We start from the raw sequence: 17,944 nt of genomic DNA, 5'->3' as shown, positions 1-17,944 counted from the left end.
AGAAATACGGAATACATTGTCGAAATCTTGGATCTTCTGCATACAATCTTGGTGTGCGGTATTCAGATGCAGGAATCTGAACAGGTCGTTCATCATATTATCCTCCTTTTCCTGTTGTAAAAAACTGGGGGAAACAACGAGCTTCCAAGCTTTCTTCCCATACACTCATGGGACTTCATTTTGCTTCCTTCATTTGGAATAACCCAATAGTATTCCCCATCACTTCTTTGGAATGAAGTGGATGAACACTGTAATGTTCATAGATTTCTTCAGTTCTGGACATATCTACTTTTTCAATTTGTCCAGTTGACGAGTCAATTCTTATCCTACATTTTTTAAAATTTTTATTGATTTATTGGCATTTCAGAAATAAAGAAGCACAATAAACAATGGCAGTGGATGATGACATTGAGAATACAGACATCGTTCAAGAAATCTTCTTCCACAGTTTTTTCTTCTTCTCCCACATACACATTTTTATAGTACTGATTATTTTTTTACCAGATACAACGTTGCCTTTTTCACTTTCCTAACATCCACTAATTCTTACCAGATTTTCTTACCCTTACTAGGAACGCCATTAACTAGAATCACTAGAGGTTCATCTTCTACATTTTCTACACCAATTGTTTCAATATTTTTCTTTAAATCTAGAGGCAAATATACAACTCTTTCCTTTAATCATCTCTGCAAATCTGAAGGAGGCAATTTTCTTGTCTTAGGTCCATACAAACTATAGTCTCAAGTGGATGCACACATTGAATAAGAATAGACTCATAGGTATTTACATCTATCAGTTCAGAAGGAATATTTACCAACTCAAGATTATTATGCACAGCTCTAGCAGGCATTTTGTTCCCTTCTAATTCATTATAACAATATTTACAAATACGTTGATCAGAACCCAAATCAAAACAATTCTCTACCAACAAATAAGTTGCAAATTCCTTCCACTTATTCATATTTTCTCTTTCACTTTTTAAATACAGATCAACAGTCCTAGTTAGATTTTTATAATGAATTTGTCGACAACAAATACAAGAATAATTTGGCCCTTCTCCTGAAATCACCTTAAACTTTGGAATTTCTTGCTCAAAATTTTTTGTACTAGAATGTTGTACAATCTCTTCCACATTTCCTTCGATTCATGTATCAGTTTCTGCACTGTCTTCCTCAGGACCAAAGTAACTAAACTTTCTTCACAAACATTAATTACATCTGATACTGATCCACGTAAAAGAGCACTGTTCAACTTTTTTAAGATTAGTGCTGGACTTTTTGCAATATACAATGTTCTGACTAATTACCTCATTTGAGTATGATGTACTGCTAACATCCTGAAATGGTTAAAACACTTTGACATACTTTTCTAGAAAGACAAGCCAGAGAATGACCGTGCAAACCAGTATTTTCTCTCACTCTGCAAGGGTCTAGTCCTTGCAACATCTTAATCTTTTGTTTAACACTTTTTTTAGTATAAGCACGTACGAAATTCCGTAAAAAATCAATACATTTCTGTCATACACTAAAAATACTACTGCAATTCCAAGTGTACACTGGAGTTTTAGGACGTCTCCATAAAACTTCATCAGATAACACCTCTTCTGCATTTCTGGGAACAATTTTCTCTTTCTCAATAGGACTGCCATTTCTAACCTCATAAGCTCGACCACTAGTGTCAGCTGCATGCAACAAATCATTACTCTGAAAATAACTCTCTTCATTAAAAAAAGGCTCAGAACTTGAACTGTGTTTCCATTCACCCAGAAAAACATCAGAAAAATTAGTTCTGTTAATTAGTCTTCTCCACTTACTTTTCACCTTCATTAAATGGATTGGTTTATCTAGTTATCGAATTCTATTGATTATTCAAATGAATAATTTCTTTTTTAATTCAAAAGCCTTCTCAACAATACTTTCAATATGTTTCTTCTTCTTATAAAATGCTGATTTTCTTTTACATTTCTTCATATCCTTTAATAGGTTTAAGACAACTCTATTGTAAAACATTATTTTTCTAATTTCCTGAAATTGATGCTTCCTCCTTTTACTATACAGTGTTTCTTTAGAACATGATTTTCCATCATTTATCTTTTTTCTCTTGTTTTTCTTTTTAGTTGCAGATACATTCTTTTTATTTTTCACATTCTCCACACTATTCCTAGTGTTTGATAGTTTTTTTAGAAAATCCTTTGCTGTCTTACCAGGAGTTTTTTTCTTTTTCACCACACATTGTTGTTCAGGTAAATCTTGTGGATGACTTCTCTTGAAATGATAAGCTTTTTTATGTTCTCTCTTCACTTTTTGAAGGCATGATGAATTTCTTTTAGTGTTGATAAATGGAATCTGTTCTAAGAAATATATATAATGTTATAAAAATAAATCTATAAAATATACTATTGTATTACTAAACAAATACAATCTACAATGACTACGTATAAAAAACAAGCGTGTAAGTGATAAAAGAAGTGCATACATACTGTATAGGATTTTGAAGAACTACATCTGCAAGAAGAATACCTAAATGAATTTATAAGTGGCTGAATTCTGGAGCAGTGAATGGATTAGTACATGATGCTGAATGCATCACTAGAGCAGTACAAGGGGAGACACAGACTATTTGCAGCAACATCATGGATACTAACTGGGGAATTGAAGGTGTGAAAGACAAGTGTGCATATGGATAGAAGAGTGCATACATACAGCATACAGGTTTGAAGCAGTCCTTGTCCTAAGGCCTACTTCACTACATGAGTACTTGTGTAACAAATGAATGATTACAGTACTGTAAGGTGAGTGTCTGAGTGAATCTATAAGTGTTTGAGTTTTAGCGCACTGATTGATCAGTACATACCGCTGAATGGGTCACTACAACAGTGCAAGGGCAATGACAGAGTATTTGCTGGAAGTGTAAGGATAAAAACAGGAAACCCTGGTTCGATGAAGAGTGCAGGGTAGCCAAGGCCCTGATAAGACAGAAGGAGAGAAGACTAAGGGCCATGTTTAAAGCGGACCTACACCAGGCACTTCAGCAAATAAGGTTAAAGTATAAAACATTAATTCGGAATGAAAAAAAGAATGTATGAAGAGAAATGCTGGGCAAATATGATGGAGGTAATTGAAACCAAATATGTGAGAGGGTTCTGGAAATTAGTCCAAGAAAGCGTGGGTAGGAAAACAGGTTCCTTGGTCTGTATGGTCCCCGAACATGACTGGGTAGGCTATCAGGAAGAAATCTATGGAAGATGGCCGACACAAGCAATGCCAAGAACCCTAGATTGGTCACAGGTGAGGGATGAAATAAAGAAATACTTTACCCCAAGATATATAATTGAAATTATAGCTAGTTTGAACCTTACCCGTGCCGCAGGACCAGATAACCTTCCGACAGTGAATATTAAAACGAGTCAAGAATGGTGGGCGGAGTTTTTGGCAAAGATGTTTCTGGATACAGGAATTGTTCCAGAAAGTTGGAAGGGCGCAATTATAAGGCCAATACATTAAAACGGTAGCCACAAAATACCGAAAATCTATAGGCTGATAAACCTTCTGGATATAGGGGAAAAAGTCTTCGCAAAAGCCATATGAATATATTAAAAGATTGGGCGGAGGAAAACCAGATCATCCCCCCGGAACAGGGTGGGTTTAAAGCTGGCTATTCTACAATTGATCATTGCTTTGCTCTTTGGGCCATAGCACGGAAGTCAATGTAAACACGGGGGAGGTTATTTTGTTGTTTTGTAGACTTGCATGCAGCCTTTGATCTAGTGGATCGTGAGCTGCTGTGGGAGGCCTTAATTAGTTATGGAATTCCGAATGATATACTGTGGCTGCCACAAATGCTCCACACTAAAAACTGGGCCTAGATAATTTTAGGTCGCTTATCTGGGAAAATAGAAATTGGAAATGGGCTGCGACAGGGATGTGTATTAGCTTCCCTGCTGTTTTCCTTGTTCCTAGCAGACATGCCATTAATTTTGGAGAATGCAACTGGGGCAAGCCCAAAATTAAATGGCAAGCAGATCGCATGTTTACTTTATGCCGACGATCTGGTGATTCTGGACCAGACCGAGGTTGGCTTGCAAAGAAACTGAATGTATTTAATGACTACTGCTCAAGGAAAAAACTTGTGATGAATATGGATAAGACCAAAACCTTGAGCTTTGGCCGGAGGAAAACTGAGTTCTCATGGTGGATTGGGTCAGAAAAAGTGGAATCGGTCACAGAGTATAGATACTTGGGGCTATGGTTCGAGAAAAATTTGAAATGGAATACCCACTTAGAGGCATCTAAATTAAGAACCTCTGCATCGATTAGAGGATTGAAATTGTTTAATAAAGTCTATGGTGCAATGACCGATAGACCAGTGCTAAAAGCATATTCCGCTATTGTACCCCCGCAAATTTTGTACGGCGTAGAATTGTAATTTTTAAGTGGCAAGGAAAACTGGGATGCTGAAGTAGGTAAAAACTTTAAAAAGTTATTTACACTCCCCCAGTCAGCAATGGTTCAATGGTTCAGGCCGTAAGACTGGAACTAGGACTGATTGATTGATTGTATTTCTTTATTCGGTTTTTGGCAGATAAAAAAAACCATAAAAGCATTTCACAAAGACATTTCATTACAAAATCAAGTAAACATATCATTTCATTTTGTTCTGTACAGGATAAAAAACCTAGTAAAACCTTAAAAAGAAAGGCTAATTAAAAATAAAGGAAACCCCTTGTTTTTAACTAAAAATAGGGCAAATTTGTACTCGTTTTAGGCCCTAGCATATTTACACATTAAAAATAATAATTCATGATGGGTAAATTTTGCCACAACAGATGGTTTTTATACAATTTACAGGTTAAGGCGATGGCGAAAAATACATTTCAGGAATTTTACTATGTTCTTAGATGACCATTCTTTGCTCAGAAACTGTAATACTAGTAGGGCGGGACGGCAGCGCCTGTAGCCCATTTCTTTTAATAAAGGGACCAGCCAGATTTTCCTATGCCCGCTATAATATTTACAAAAAAGAGTGTATGGATGGTTGCCTGATTAGAAGACTCATCACACGGACAAAATGGTAACTCCGAGTCCCAGTTGTTTCTTGTAGGGAAAGAGACTAGACGATGGAACGTATTCAATCTAAACCTAATCAAGAGAAATCTTTCAAAGGTTGTAAAATTGTGGGTTAGGTAAGGCTGGATTGAGAGAGTAGTTTGTACGGATAAACAATGTTGAAGCGATGATTTATGGGCTTCATTTGTTAGCCGTAGTTCTTCTAAGTGTGCGAGCGAAAGGTCTCTTAGTTTTTTCCTTGATATAGACCTAATGGTAGTTAGTTCCAGGTAAAAAATTTCCAAACCTAGATCTTTGAAAAATCGTTTTATATAGAACAACCAGATGATTTTGTTTGAGTGGTCCAGGGCCATGCAATCTAGTATGATTTGTTTGCTGAGATCGTTTTCATCTGTCGTCCAGACAAGATGCCATAAAGCAATGGCTGTATCTTGGCTAGATCTGATAGATATGATAACCCCAATTCCATGTGGCACGCAAGAGTGGATACGCTCCTCGGTGTCACTAGGAGAAATCGTATGAAAGCATTTTCCGCCTTTTGTAAGTTGTTTGTATCCGCGTACCCCCACACTCCCGCCCCGTACAGAGCTACTGATTGACACTTGGCTCTATAAATCTGTGTGAGCTCGACTGGTGGTCTCTTTCCTAATTTTTTAGAAAACTTTACAAGAGCCATATTAGCTCTAACAAGATGTGACTTTCTCGACTCTATTGCTGCTTTCCAGTTTAACTTATGGTCTATTATGATTCCTAGGTATGGGTATTGGGCCGTTGTGGATACTTTCTCATTGTTTAAATATATGTCCCTTGCCCTTTTTCCTCCTGGGCATGCGTTCAAAACAAAGGTCTTTTTTATGTTTATGCGCAGGTCCAGGTTGCCCATATATTTGGAGTATCTACACAATGCCTGCTGGAGCTCTAGGGGGGTACGGGTGAGTATCACTGCATCGTCCGCGTAGAGTAGGGCGGGGATCGACCAATGTTTTATATGTGGGAGGTCCTGGCTCCCTTCCAACATGGGGTCCTCCAAGCCATTGGTATAGGGTGTAAAAAGGAAGGGGGCCAGGACACAACCCTGTCGTACTCCCCTCTCCACCCAAAACGGCGCAGATAACTCGCCCTTTGTCCCAAATCTCACCCTGGCTGACGCATTTGAATATAATTCCCGAAGAAAATTTACCAGTGGACGATCAACCCCCATATCTAGTACATGGACCAAAGTTTGGCGTGAGACACACAGTCGAAGGCTGATGACAAATCTACATACGCCATGTATATGCTGCCCGCCTTTGCACATACATATTTGCCAAGTATAAATGTCAGATTTAACGCCTGTTCGACTGTCCCAAGGCCCTCCCGGAACCCAAATTGGAGGTCCGAGAGGATCCCACGATCGTCCGCCCACTGCTGGAGGCGGCCTAGAATAACCCTCCCCGCCACTTTCCCCAGTGAGTCCAGCAGTGAGATCAGGCGATAGCAGGATACCTCTTCACGGTCCCCTTTTTTAAAAATGGGAACCATGACTGATTTTGACCAAGAGTCTAACAGGCCCGCCTTACAGGCTGAATTTACTACCCTGGTTAACGCTGGGGCCCAAAGATCCATGTTTGACTTAAATAGGTCTATAGGTACCCCGTAAGGGCCCGGGGCTTTCCCATTTTTACTAGCTCTAAGGGCTAAAAATACCTCCACAATGTTAATCTCTGATGCTATTGGGTATGAAACCCCCGGTAGTGCCGAGGTTGTGTTTTCCTGGATGCCTGTGTCCTGTGTGCCTTTCTCAAATTTTTTTGAAAAATGCCCCACCCAGGTTGACTCCTCAATCGCAACATCCAAGCTTGGTCCCTCTTTGCCATCGCTAAGGAATGGTGATTCGACTATAGCCCAGAAAGCTGCACTGTTTTTAAGCCCACAACTTTTGTGTAGTTGATCCCACAGTGTCTGTTTCAGCTCGCTCTTTCTATCCCTTAATGCTACGTTGTACTCCCTCCTGAGGCTTGCTATTTCTTGAGGTAACCTATTGGGAGTTTTCAGAGCTGTTTTTAATTTTGAGAGCGCTGCTGTACATTTATGGTTGAACCATCCTACCTTTTTGGTTTGTGTTGTTTTTATCTTAACTAAAAGTGCCTCGTGTATCGCTTTGAGGATTACACCGAAATTTCCTAGTACATCCTCCTCTCATGTCTCTAGATCAGGCATTTAAGAAAGGAGCAGTGAGCTTTTTTAAGGACTCTCCTTATAATTTCCGGGGGGTCAACCTTATCCCATTTTATGGAAAATCCATTGATTTTATCTAGATGTATTGAATTTTGCCTAAGGATGCTTGCTATACTATCATTTCGGTGTTCCGGCAGTAGGCGAAACGTTAGAGTAATAGCACTATGGTCACTTAATAGGTTAACCAATGTGGTAAAAGTTGTGGCCCTTCTATCAACTGTATTTGATATCAGGATGAAATCGACAGTGGTTTGTCTGCCCTTGCCGTGGAATGTTGGGTCCAGCATCTGGGTTAGCGGGTTTTTAGCATTAGCAATCTTTATATCTAAGTCGATAAGAATTTCATGTAGCTGATCCCCAATGTGCGAGTGAGAGAAGTGAACTATAGGTTCCTCATTTTCATCTGTGATTCCACAGACGTTTTGGCTACTTAGTGGGCAGGGGTGTTGGTTACAATCGCCTCCCCAAATTATAGTGGAACCTACCACTCGCCCATCTGTTAGGGGGGAACGTTTTTGACTCAACCCCCTCAGAACCTTCAAAAGATCAGCTTCTAATAGATTATTATAGAAATTGACCAAGAGGACCGCCTCTACTCTGTTAAAGCAAAGGCAAACTATCTGATAGTTTGGTTTGAGTTCTACTGTGGTTATTTCCACCCCCCCCTATTGTGTTTGATATGAATATGGTTAAACCGCCTTTCGCCCTGCCAGATACTGCCGGTATTGCGGGAGAGGAGTAGGTTTTATACCCTGTCAAATTAATTTCGATGGTTGACCAGGTCTCCTGGAGACAAATTATGCTGTAATCTTGTATGAATTCCACCGCTATGCCATTTTCTATCTTGGAGCGGAGACCAGCTATATTCCAGAAAAGAAGCGTTATAGCAGGAGCATCCTTTACCTGAACTTTATCGAGTAGCATTCCTTCCTTTGCTAACTGTGGGTCACCACTTTTTCTACCCTCTTGCGCCTTTGCTTTTGGAGGAGAGGAAGATCCACCCTCATTGGTACTAGAATTATTGTTGTCTACTACGAGTTTTCCCATACTCTTTTGTCCTACTATTGGACTGCCCATGTAATGGGCTACTGCTGTTCTCAATTGTTGGGGCTTCTATATTTGCACAATAGTTACATGCGGGAGAGTCCCCCAAATCCCGGCTGTAGAGTCAGTTGACTCCTTCCATCCCCGCAAGCATGGAATAATGGTTAAATGTGGGGATGTTAAATCCTGGGTAGTTGGTGTTATGACCACGTATGAAAGGTGGACAAGGGGGTCTCAACACTAACGACTAGGGGTAAAAATAGGTTAAGTCCCGTGTAGTGATTCCTTCCCCACCTCTGTCGTCGAACCATTCCCCAATGTGTTTGGTTACTCTGTGATCCTCAAAGTTTATGATGATCACATCCCTCCTTAAGTCCTTGGGTCTGTGACCCAGCCACCCTAGTCTTCTAACGTGGAGTATTTCCCTGTTTATATTTGGAGGTAACGGCCTATTGTTAGCCAACCAATGAACCACCTTGTTCTTCAGGGTTTGAAAGTCTTCAGTCTTTCCTTCCTCTAATTCTGGACCCCCGTCAGAATCACTACGTAGGGGGCGGCCTGTGGAGGAAGGTCTACCTTCCTCCTATATACCCTTGGGGGGTTAGGGTGGAATTGAGTCCTGTTTTCTTCCAGCTGGCTTTTTCCAATTAGGCTGTTTCCTGATTTTTGGGCTTGTCCTTCCCCTTTTTTTCCATTGGGATTTGTGTGACCCTTGACTATTTTGCTAGTGGTCTTGCTTTCCTGCTCTGATGCAGATTGTATTTCCTTGCTATATTTTTTGTCTAATGATAGGGATGATGGGGATGGGTTACAAGTGAGGTTTTTATGTGTGTTTATTAGTAGCTCCCTGGTCTGGTCTGCATTCTTCTTTATCATGTTTTCAAATTCCCCCATTTTTTCTGACATAATTTTAACCCTCTGTACTAGGGTAAGTATTAGCGACCTAACTAATTGTTCCATATTCCCCATTAATTCTTTCATGAAGAGGGAATACAGGGGTTGATACTCCGACCCACTTTTCCTAGCTGGAGTACATGGCTTCATATGTGTACCTTCCTTCCTAGGTGGGCTCTGTACTGTTTTTGGTGTCTTAGCACTCCTACCTTGGTGAATGCCCCCCCTACGTTTTCTCTTTTTTTGCGGGTTGGTCTGGGCCTGTTTGATATTAGGTGGGTAGATCTTGGTGGATCAACGAGAGAATGATCCTCAGATGACATTTCTAATGGTGTATCTACCTGTGATACATCTTTATTTGCTTCTGTTGATTTATTCTGATCTCGTAACTGAAGTGGGATACTAATGTCACCCTCAAGATTCCCCCCCCCACTCTGGTCTGGTTGAGTAATAACTGTTTTGATCGTCCCCAGAGATGAGCGTTTGTTGTGCGTGGGGGGAGACAGGGATAATCTGGTTGGCAGGGGATGTAACTCCATGGGTACATTGCCTCTAGTGGGGGGACTGATGTACGTGTTTGCAACGTGATGAAAGCCTGGGAGGGATACAAAAGATGGAGCAAGAAATGAGTCCTGTGAGTTAATGGTGGTCACAGATATATTAGTTGAGGACAAAGGGGGAAGAGACCCAGCAGGAAGTGGAAGGCGTCTCTCCGTATGCTCAATGGCATTTGCCACCACCCCGATGGTTTTCTGGAGCATGCGGTCGATCGCCGTCAGACTGGGTAGAGTGGGTTTTAACACCCCCTGCTTCTTTGTTACTGGGGCAGGCATTTCAATAGACTATTTTATTAGCTATTTTTCCCCTGTGTTAAATGCTGAAAGAGATCAATACACGATGGCCAGGTGCAAGAATCTCGGGTTGAGACTAGTTGCGCTAAGAGTTACTCTGTTTTTCTGTAACATGTGTTACCAAAAGTCAGAAGCAGTCTGCGATAGCCAGGTGGATGATAGATCGTACTTCAGGATGCGAGATGTCCCAGGAATATCCTTTCACAGGGCCAAAAGGGGGGTCCAGCCCGGCCTCCTCCGGCCCCTGAACGGCCACAAAACGGTCCCGCCCTTGTCCCGGGCTGCATGGAATAATGATCAATGCTTCCCCTACATTGTTAAGCTACCGGACCGCCAATTACGAAATGAGGTTTTGAGGGTAAGAATTGGGGTAATCCCTTGTTATATGAACAATCCGGTAAAGCGGGCTATGATCAACGAGACGGGAAGCTGCACTTGCTCTTTAGGGACCAAATGCAATATATTTTATTTGATTGTCTGAAGTTCTTGGATTTACGTATTATGTTTCTAAAACCAGTATTTATGAAATATGAGATCAAAACTAGGACTCAGGCTGTGACACTGATGACAGAAATGGCCCATTTAGATATTGCCGTGGCTATGGGGAAATATGTGCAAAAAGTGAAGACATTTTTATATCTTTTTAACGGGTTTTAACAAATAACTATCCACAATTCAGGTAATTGTGGGTTTTTAGATTAAATATGTTTTTAGGATGTATTTATGTGTGTTAATGAAATGTTTTTTAGATTCATTTTTATCGAAAGGTATTGTTTGTGGACTAATGGCCTAAATAAACGTGAAATAAACTGAAAACTGAACTGAGTGAATCTATAAGTGTTTGAGTTTTAGTGCACTGAATGATCAGTACATACTGCTGAATGGGTCACTACAACAGTGCAAGGGCAATGACAGAGTGTTTGCTGGAAGTGTAAGGATACAGACTGGGGGATTGAAGATGTGAAAGACAAGTGGAGAGGTTGTTAGAAGACTGTATGCATAGTGTATAGGGGTTTGAAGCAGTCCATGTTCTAAGGCCTATTTTGCTGCATGAGTACTTGAGTGCTGACTGAATGATTACAGTTCTGCAAGGACAGTGCCTGACTGAATTTATAATTCCTTGAGTTTTAGCACAGTCAGTGCATTAGCACATACTGCTGAATAGGTCACTACAATAGTGCAACAGCAGTGACAGAGTATTTGGTAGAGGTGTACAGATACAGAGTGGAGAATTGAAGATGTGAAAGACAAGTGTGCAGGTGGATAGAAGACTGAATGTATAGTGCATAGGGGTTTGAAACAGTCCATGTCCTAAGGTCTACTTCACTGCATGAGTACTTGGGTACTGACTGAATGATTAGAGTACTGTAAGGAGAGTGTCTAAGTGAATATATAGTGCTTGAGTTTTAGTGCAGTAAATAGATTAGTACATACCGCTGAATGGGTCACTACAACAGTGCAACAGCAGTGACAGAGTGTTTGGTGGAAGTGGAAGGATACAGACTGGAGAATTGATGATGTGAAAAACAACCAAATCATTCTCTCTCAATTTTCTCAAATGGAAACTGATTCACAGTTTGATTCTAGACAAATAACAGTATTTCTTATAAATGGAATGTATAGATACTGACTGGGGAAATGTAGACCTGAAACAATAGTATAAATTTGGTTACACTACTACTTGCATACTGCATAAGAGTTTCAAGCACAGCATGCCCTAAAGCCTGGCTCGCTGCAACAGTACATGTACTTATATGTCTGCAAACACATCAACCAACCAAATTATTCTCTCTCATTGTCCCCCAATGGACACTGATTCACAGTGTGATTCTAGACAAAAACCATTATTTCTTATAAATGGAGTGCATAGATACTGACTGGGGAAATGTAGGCCTGAAACACAAGTGTGAATTTGGTTACACTACTACTTACATAGTGCATAGGAGTTTCAAGCACTGCATGCCCTAAAACCTGCCTCACTGCAACAGTACATGTACTTATATGTCTGCAAACAAATCAACCAACCAAAACATTCTATTTCAATTCTCTCAAATGGAAACTGACTCACAGTGTGATTCTAGACAAATAACAGTATTTCTTTTAAATGCAGTGTATAGATACTGACTGGGGAAACGTAGGCCTGAAACACATGTGTAAAGATGGTTACACTACTACTTGTATAGTGCATAGGAGTTTCAAACACTGCATGCCCTAGAGCCTGGCTCACTGCAACAGTACATATATTTATATGTCTGCAAACACATCAACCAACCAAATCATTCTCTCTCAATTTTCCCAAATAGACACAGACTCATAGTGTGATTCTAAGCAAATAACAGTATTTCTTATAAAAGGAGTGTATAGATACTGACTGGGGAAATGTAGGCCTGAAACACACATGTGAAGATGGTTACACTACTACTTGCATAGTGCATAACAGTTTCAAGCACTGCATGCCCTAAAGACTGGCTCACTGAAACAGTACATGTACTTATAAGTCTGCAAACACATCAACCAACCAGATCATTCTCTCTCAATTTTCCAAAATGGACACTGACTCACAGTGTGATTATAGACAAATAACAGTATTTCTTATAAATGGAGTGTATAGATACTGACTGGGGAAATGTAAGCCTGAAACACAAGTGTGAAGATGGTTACACTACTACTTACATAGTGAATAAGAGTTTTAAGCACACCATTCCCTAAGGCCTGGCTCACTGCAACAGTACATGCACTGATATGTCTCCAAACACATCAACCATTCAAATCATTCTCTCTCAATTTTCCCTACTGGACACAGATTCACAGTGTGATTCTAGACAAATGACAGTATTTCTTATAAATGTAGTGCATAGATACTGACTGGGGAAATGTAGGCCTGAAACACAAGTGTGAATTTGGTTACACTACTACTTACAAAGTGCATAGAAGTTTCAAGCACTGCATGCCCCAAAGCCTGGCTCACTGCAACAGTACATGTACATATATGTTTGCAAACAAATCAACCAACCAAATCATTCTCTCTCAATTTTACCCAATAGACACCGACTCACAGTGTGATTCTAGACAAATAACAGTATTTCTTATAAAAGGAGTGTATAGATACTGACTGGGGAAATGTAGGCCTCAAACACAAATGTGAAGATGGTTACACTACTACTTGCATAGTGCATAACAGTTTCAAGCACTGCATGCCCTAAAGACTGGCTCACTCCAACAGTACATGTACTTATATATCTGCAAACACATCAACCAACCAAATCATTCTCCCTCAATTTTCTTAAATGGACGCTGACTCAAACTGTGATTCTAGACAAATAACAGTATTTCTTATAAATGGAGTGCATAGGTACTGACTGGGGAAATGTAGGCCTGAAACACAAGTGTGAATTTGGTTACACTACTACTTGCATACTGCATAAGAGTTTAAAGCACCGCATGACCTAAAGACTGGTTCACTGCAACAGTAAATGTACTTATAAGTCTATAAACACATCAACCAACCAGATCATTCTCTCTCAATTTTCCCAAATGGACACTGACTCACAGTGTGATTATAGACAAATAACAGTATGTCTTATAAATGGAGTGTATAGATACTGATTGGGGAAATGTAAGCCTGAAACACAAGTGTGAAGATGGTTACACTACTACTTACATAGTGCATAAGAGTTTTAAGCACTGCGTGCCCTAAAGCCTGGCTCACTGCAACAGTACATGCACTTATATGTCTCCAAACACATCAACCAACCAAATCATTCTCTCTCAATTTTCCCTACTGTACACAGATTCACAGTGTGATTCTAGACAAATAACATTATTTCTTATAAATGTAGTGCATAGATACTGACTGGGGAAATGTAGGCCTGAAACACAAGTGTGAATTTGGTTACACTACTACTTACAAAGTGCATAGAAATTTCAAGCACTGCATGCCCCAAAGCCTGGCTCACTGCAACAGTACATGTACGCATATGTCTGCAAACAAATCAACCAACCAAATCATTCTCTCTCAATTTTCCCCAATAGACACCGACTCACAGTGTGATTCTAGACAAATAATAGTATTTCTTATAAATGGAGTGCATAGATACTGACTGTGGAAATGTAGGCCTGAAACACAAGTGTGAATTTGGTTAGACTACTATTTGCATACTACATAGGAGTTTCAAGCACTGCATGCCCTAAACACAGGCTCACTTTAAGAGTACATGTACTTATATGTCTGCAAACACAACAACCAACCAAATCATTCTCTCTCAATTTTCTCAAATGGAAACTGACTCACCGTGTGATTCTAGACAAATAACAGTATTTCTTATAAATGCAGTGTATAGATACTGACTGGGTAAATGTAGGCCTGAAACACATGTGTGAAGATGGTTACCATACTACTTGTATAGTGCATAGGAGTTTCAAACACTACGTGCCGTAACGCCTGGCTCACTGCAACAGTATATATATTTATATGTCTGTAAACACATCAAATAACCAAATCTTTCTTTCTCAATTTTCCCAAATAGACACTGACTCATAGTGTGATTCTAGGCAAATAACAGTATTTCTTATAAATGGAGTGTATAGATACTGACTGGGGAAATGTAGGCCTGAAACACAAATGTGAAGATGATTACACTACTACTTGCACAGTACATAAGAGTTTCAAGCACTGCATGCCCTAAAGACCGGCTCACTCCAACAGTACATGTACTTATATATCTGCAAACACATCAACCAACCAAATCATTCTCTCTCAGTTTTCTTAAATGGATGCTGACTCACACCGTGATTCTAGACAACTAACAGTATTTCCTATATATGGAGTGCATAGATACTGACCGGGGAAATGTAGACCTGAAAAATAAGTGTGAATTTTGTTACACTACTACTTGCATATTGCAAAAATCCTTCTCTCAGAGTGATTCCCAAATGCACACAAACTCACAATGTGATTCTGGACAAAAAATGTTAAACCTTGCATTTAAAAAAAACACATTTACTAGTCTAGAAACGGTAAGGTGACTAAACACATTCTATATATATTAACTGTTGCAGCAAGGTTTTTAGTATCAGTGAGCAATGGGCACACAGCCAGTATTAGAAGCACAAGAGTGTATGTCTCGAACAGGAAGTATATTGGTGGTGCAACTGGGTGAATGGAAAACCTTAATTACCACTCATAAGTTAAACCAGCGAGCTGGTAAAACCCACAAATTCAAGAAAAGAAATAACCTATGCACACACATCTAAAATCAGATTGTTCGTATATCGTAGGATATGCAATAAATAACACAAGTAAGGTTGCAGAGAGACGATGATTCCTTGTGTGAAAGTCTTCAGTTCTTTAATTTCTCAAACATTTAACAGCAGCCAGCCGACACGTGTTTCATCGCTTGCACGAATCTTCAGGGCTCAAACACTACTGTATAGACTTTGAAGGTCGCTCTGCCGGTGATATTTCCGACCCGGTAGTGCCCTTGACCGATACAGATAGGAACACAGGAGTGGAGAAGGTCACAGTCGACTTTATAAAATCGGACAGGAATTCCAGGAGCTCTTGAGATTCTAAAAAGAGGGAGGTTGAGCGGATAACCCAAACCTACCATCCAAGTCCGTGAGTGATAATGCGACAGTCATCAAATGGGCATATTATTTCAAAATCTTCGTTTTAGAATAAGTAATAGTGCGATGTGCGTGGTGTCAATCAAGCTTCCTGGTCAATGGGTTCCTGTTCTATATATATGACTGCTTCGATTTACTATACAATCCTGACTAATTTTGCAAATACATAAGCAATTTGCTGCTCTATTGGTGCCAACATTACATCAAAAAAGTGACACAATAGAACAACAAAGAGGCGCAAGGAGCTTGTAAATCTGCCCGAGAGTGTATGCAACATTGTATTTATACTGACTGGGAAATTGTAGATTCTAGACAAGCAACACTATTAATTACTCTTGAAGGGCTAATATGACGGCACATATTCCAGAAATATAAATACTGCATTTTAGTGTACAACTATGAGTCATTTTACAAATACAAAACCAATAACTGGTTTCTAATTCTATCAAAACTTGAAAAAAGGATAGGTTTTTAAGCAATTACGCGTCTGCAAACACAAAACGTACAACAATGCTTCTCTCAGAATGATTCATAAATCCACACAGACTTCCAGTGTGATTCTAGACAAAAAATATTAGACCTTGCATTTTACCAAAACACATTTACTAGTCTAGAAACGGAAAAGTGACTGCACATATTCTAGGTATGTAACTACTACATTTCACTGCACAAACCTTACTCATTTTGCAAATACATAAGCATTTTGCTGCGTTTTTTGCACCAACATTGTGTCAAAAAAGTGACGCAATGACAGCTTAAAGAGGCGCAAGGGGCTTGTAAATCTACCCCAGAACCTTTGCAGTAGTGTATGCATACTGAGTGGGAAATTGTAGATTTGAAACACAAGTAAAATTCTAAACAAGCAACACTATTAACTACTCCAGAACTGGAAAAGTGACTGCACACATTCTACATTTTTTAGTACTGCACTTTACTGTACAAAGCTGACTCACCAAACACATTAACTTACCAAATGCTTTTATCACAATGGTAATCCAAATGCAGACAAACTCAGAGTGTGATTCTTCATAACTAAACTACTCCCTCCACTTTAGCAGGAAAAACACATTACTCTTATTAAAAACAAAATGCACCACATACATCCCCTTACAAGTTAACAACTCACCTTTCAAATTGATTTGTAGATTAAGAAGAATGTCAGTCACACATCAGATATTCTTATACAGAATCTCTGTACTTCACTGTTCTTAGCAAAACCAGAAAATGGCAAACTTTCCCTCTCAAACTATACATATATACATGTAAATAACAAATCAAATTGCTTTCCACATTACTTCAAAAGCAAACACACATTTCTATTGGTTAAACATTTGAAACCTTTCCAACTGACATAACTTTGAACCCTACCCCCAATTTGCTTTCTGCTGTTACAATAGAAACAGATCATGCAAAGCTCAACTGACCACAGCGGTCAAAAGTTCAGCACATTGTAAAACACTCCTCCTCAACAACTTTAGACTCTGCATAGGTATTTACTTATAGGTACCAATAAACACAAAGCCTCTTTTTACAACCAACCAACATCTAAACACATAAGCTTGAAAGATATCTGAAAAATATATATGTTTTACTTTTTTTACTTGCTTGGATATGCGTACCGGACGCCTTAGAAATCGGGCAGCATATGTGGTAGGATACGAGTACCCAGCGCTTGCACACCAGAGGTCGCGCTGAGCTCGTTACGCGCACCCTAACTTTACCGTAAAAAAAAAAGGAATGGGTATGTAGTGATTACGGGTCTGGGGGGCCGTCACAGACCCCCTAATTTAAAAATATTGTGCCCTGGGGAGTCATTGCATAACTTTCAATCCTACCCCCATTCTGCCTTCTGCCTGTTACCATAGAAAAACCTCATGATACACTTAACTGAGCACACAGGTCAAAAGTTATTCACACAATGTTGCTAATCAAAACAGCAAGTGTGCTTGACTTTTCAACATATCAGCTTATCTTATGTAACATACCTTTCAATCAGTTTTTGTTAACCAGTAAGAATCATGCTTTTAAAAAACAGAAACATACACCCTAGTTTTCAGTGTAGAATGTAGTCACAACAACCAATCATTTCTTTTCTTTTTTCAAAACTGCATCTTATCCACCATTTTAGAAAATCTTAGTTTTCAAACTGCCATTTCATTTACAGAGACCATCTGGGTGTATCCAGACCTTTCTTCAAGATGCTTAGAGTGTGGATTATGGGACACAGCTATATTTTCCGGAGCCAA

The sequence above is a fragment of the Lissotriton helveticus genome, chromosome 8 (genome assembly GCF_964261635.1).
Source record: "Lissotriton helveticus chromosome 8, aLisHel1.1, whole genome shotgun sequence".
Classification (NCBI taxonomy): domain Eukaryota; kingdom Metazoa; phylum Chordata; class Amphibia; order Caudata; family Salamandridae; genus Lissotriton; species Lissotriton helveticus.
This window is presented reverse-complemented; position numbering follows the sequence as displayed.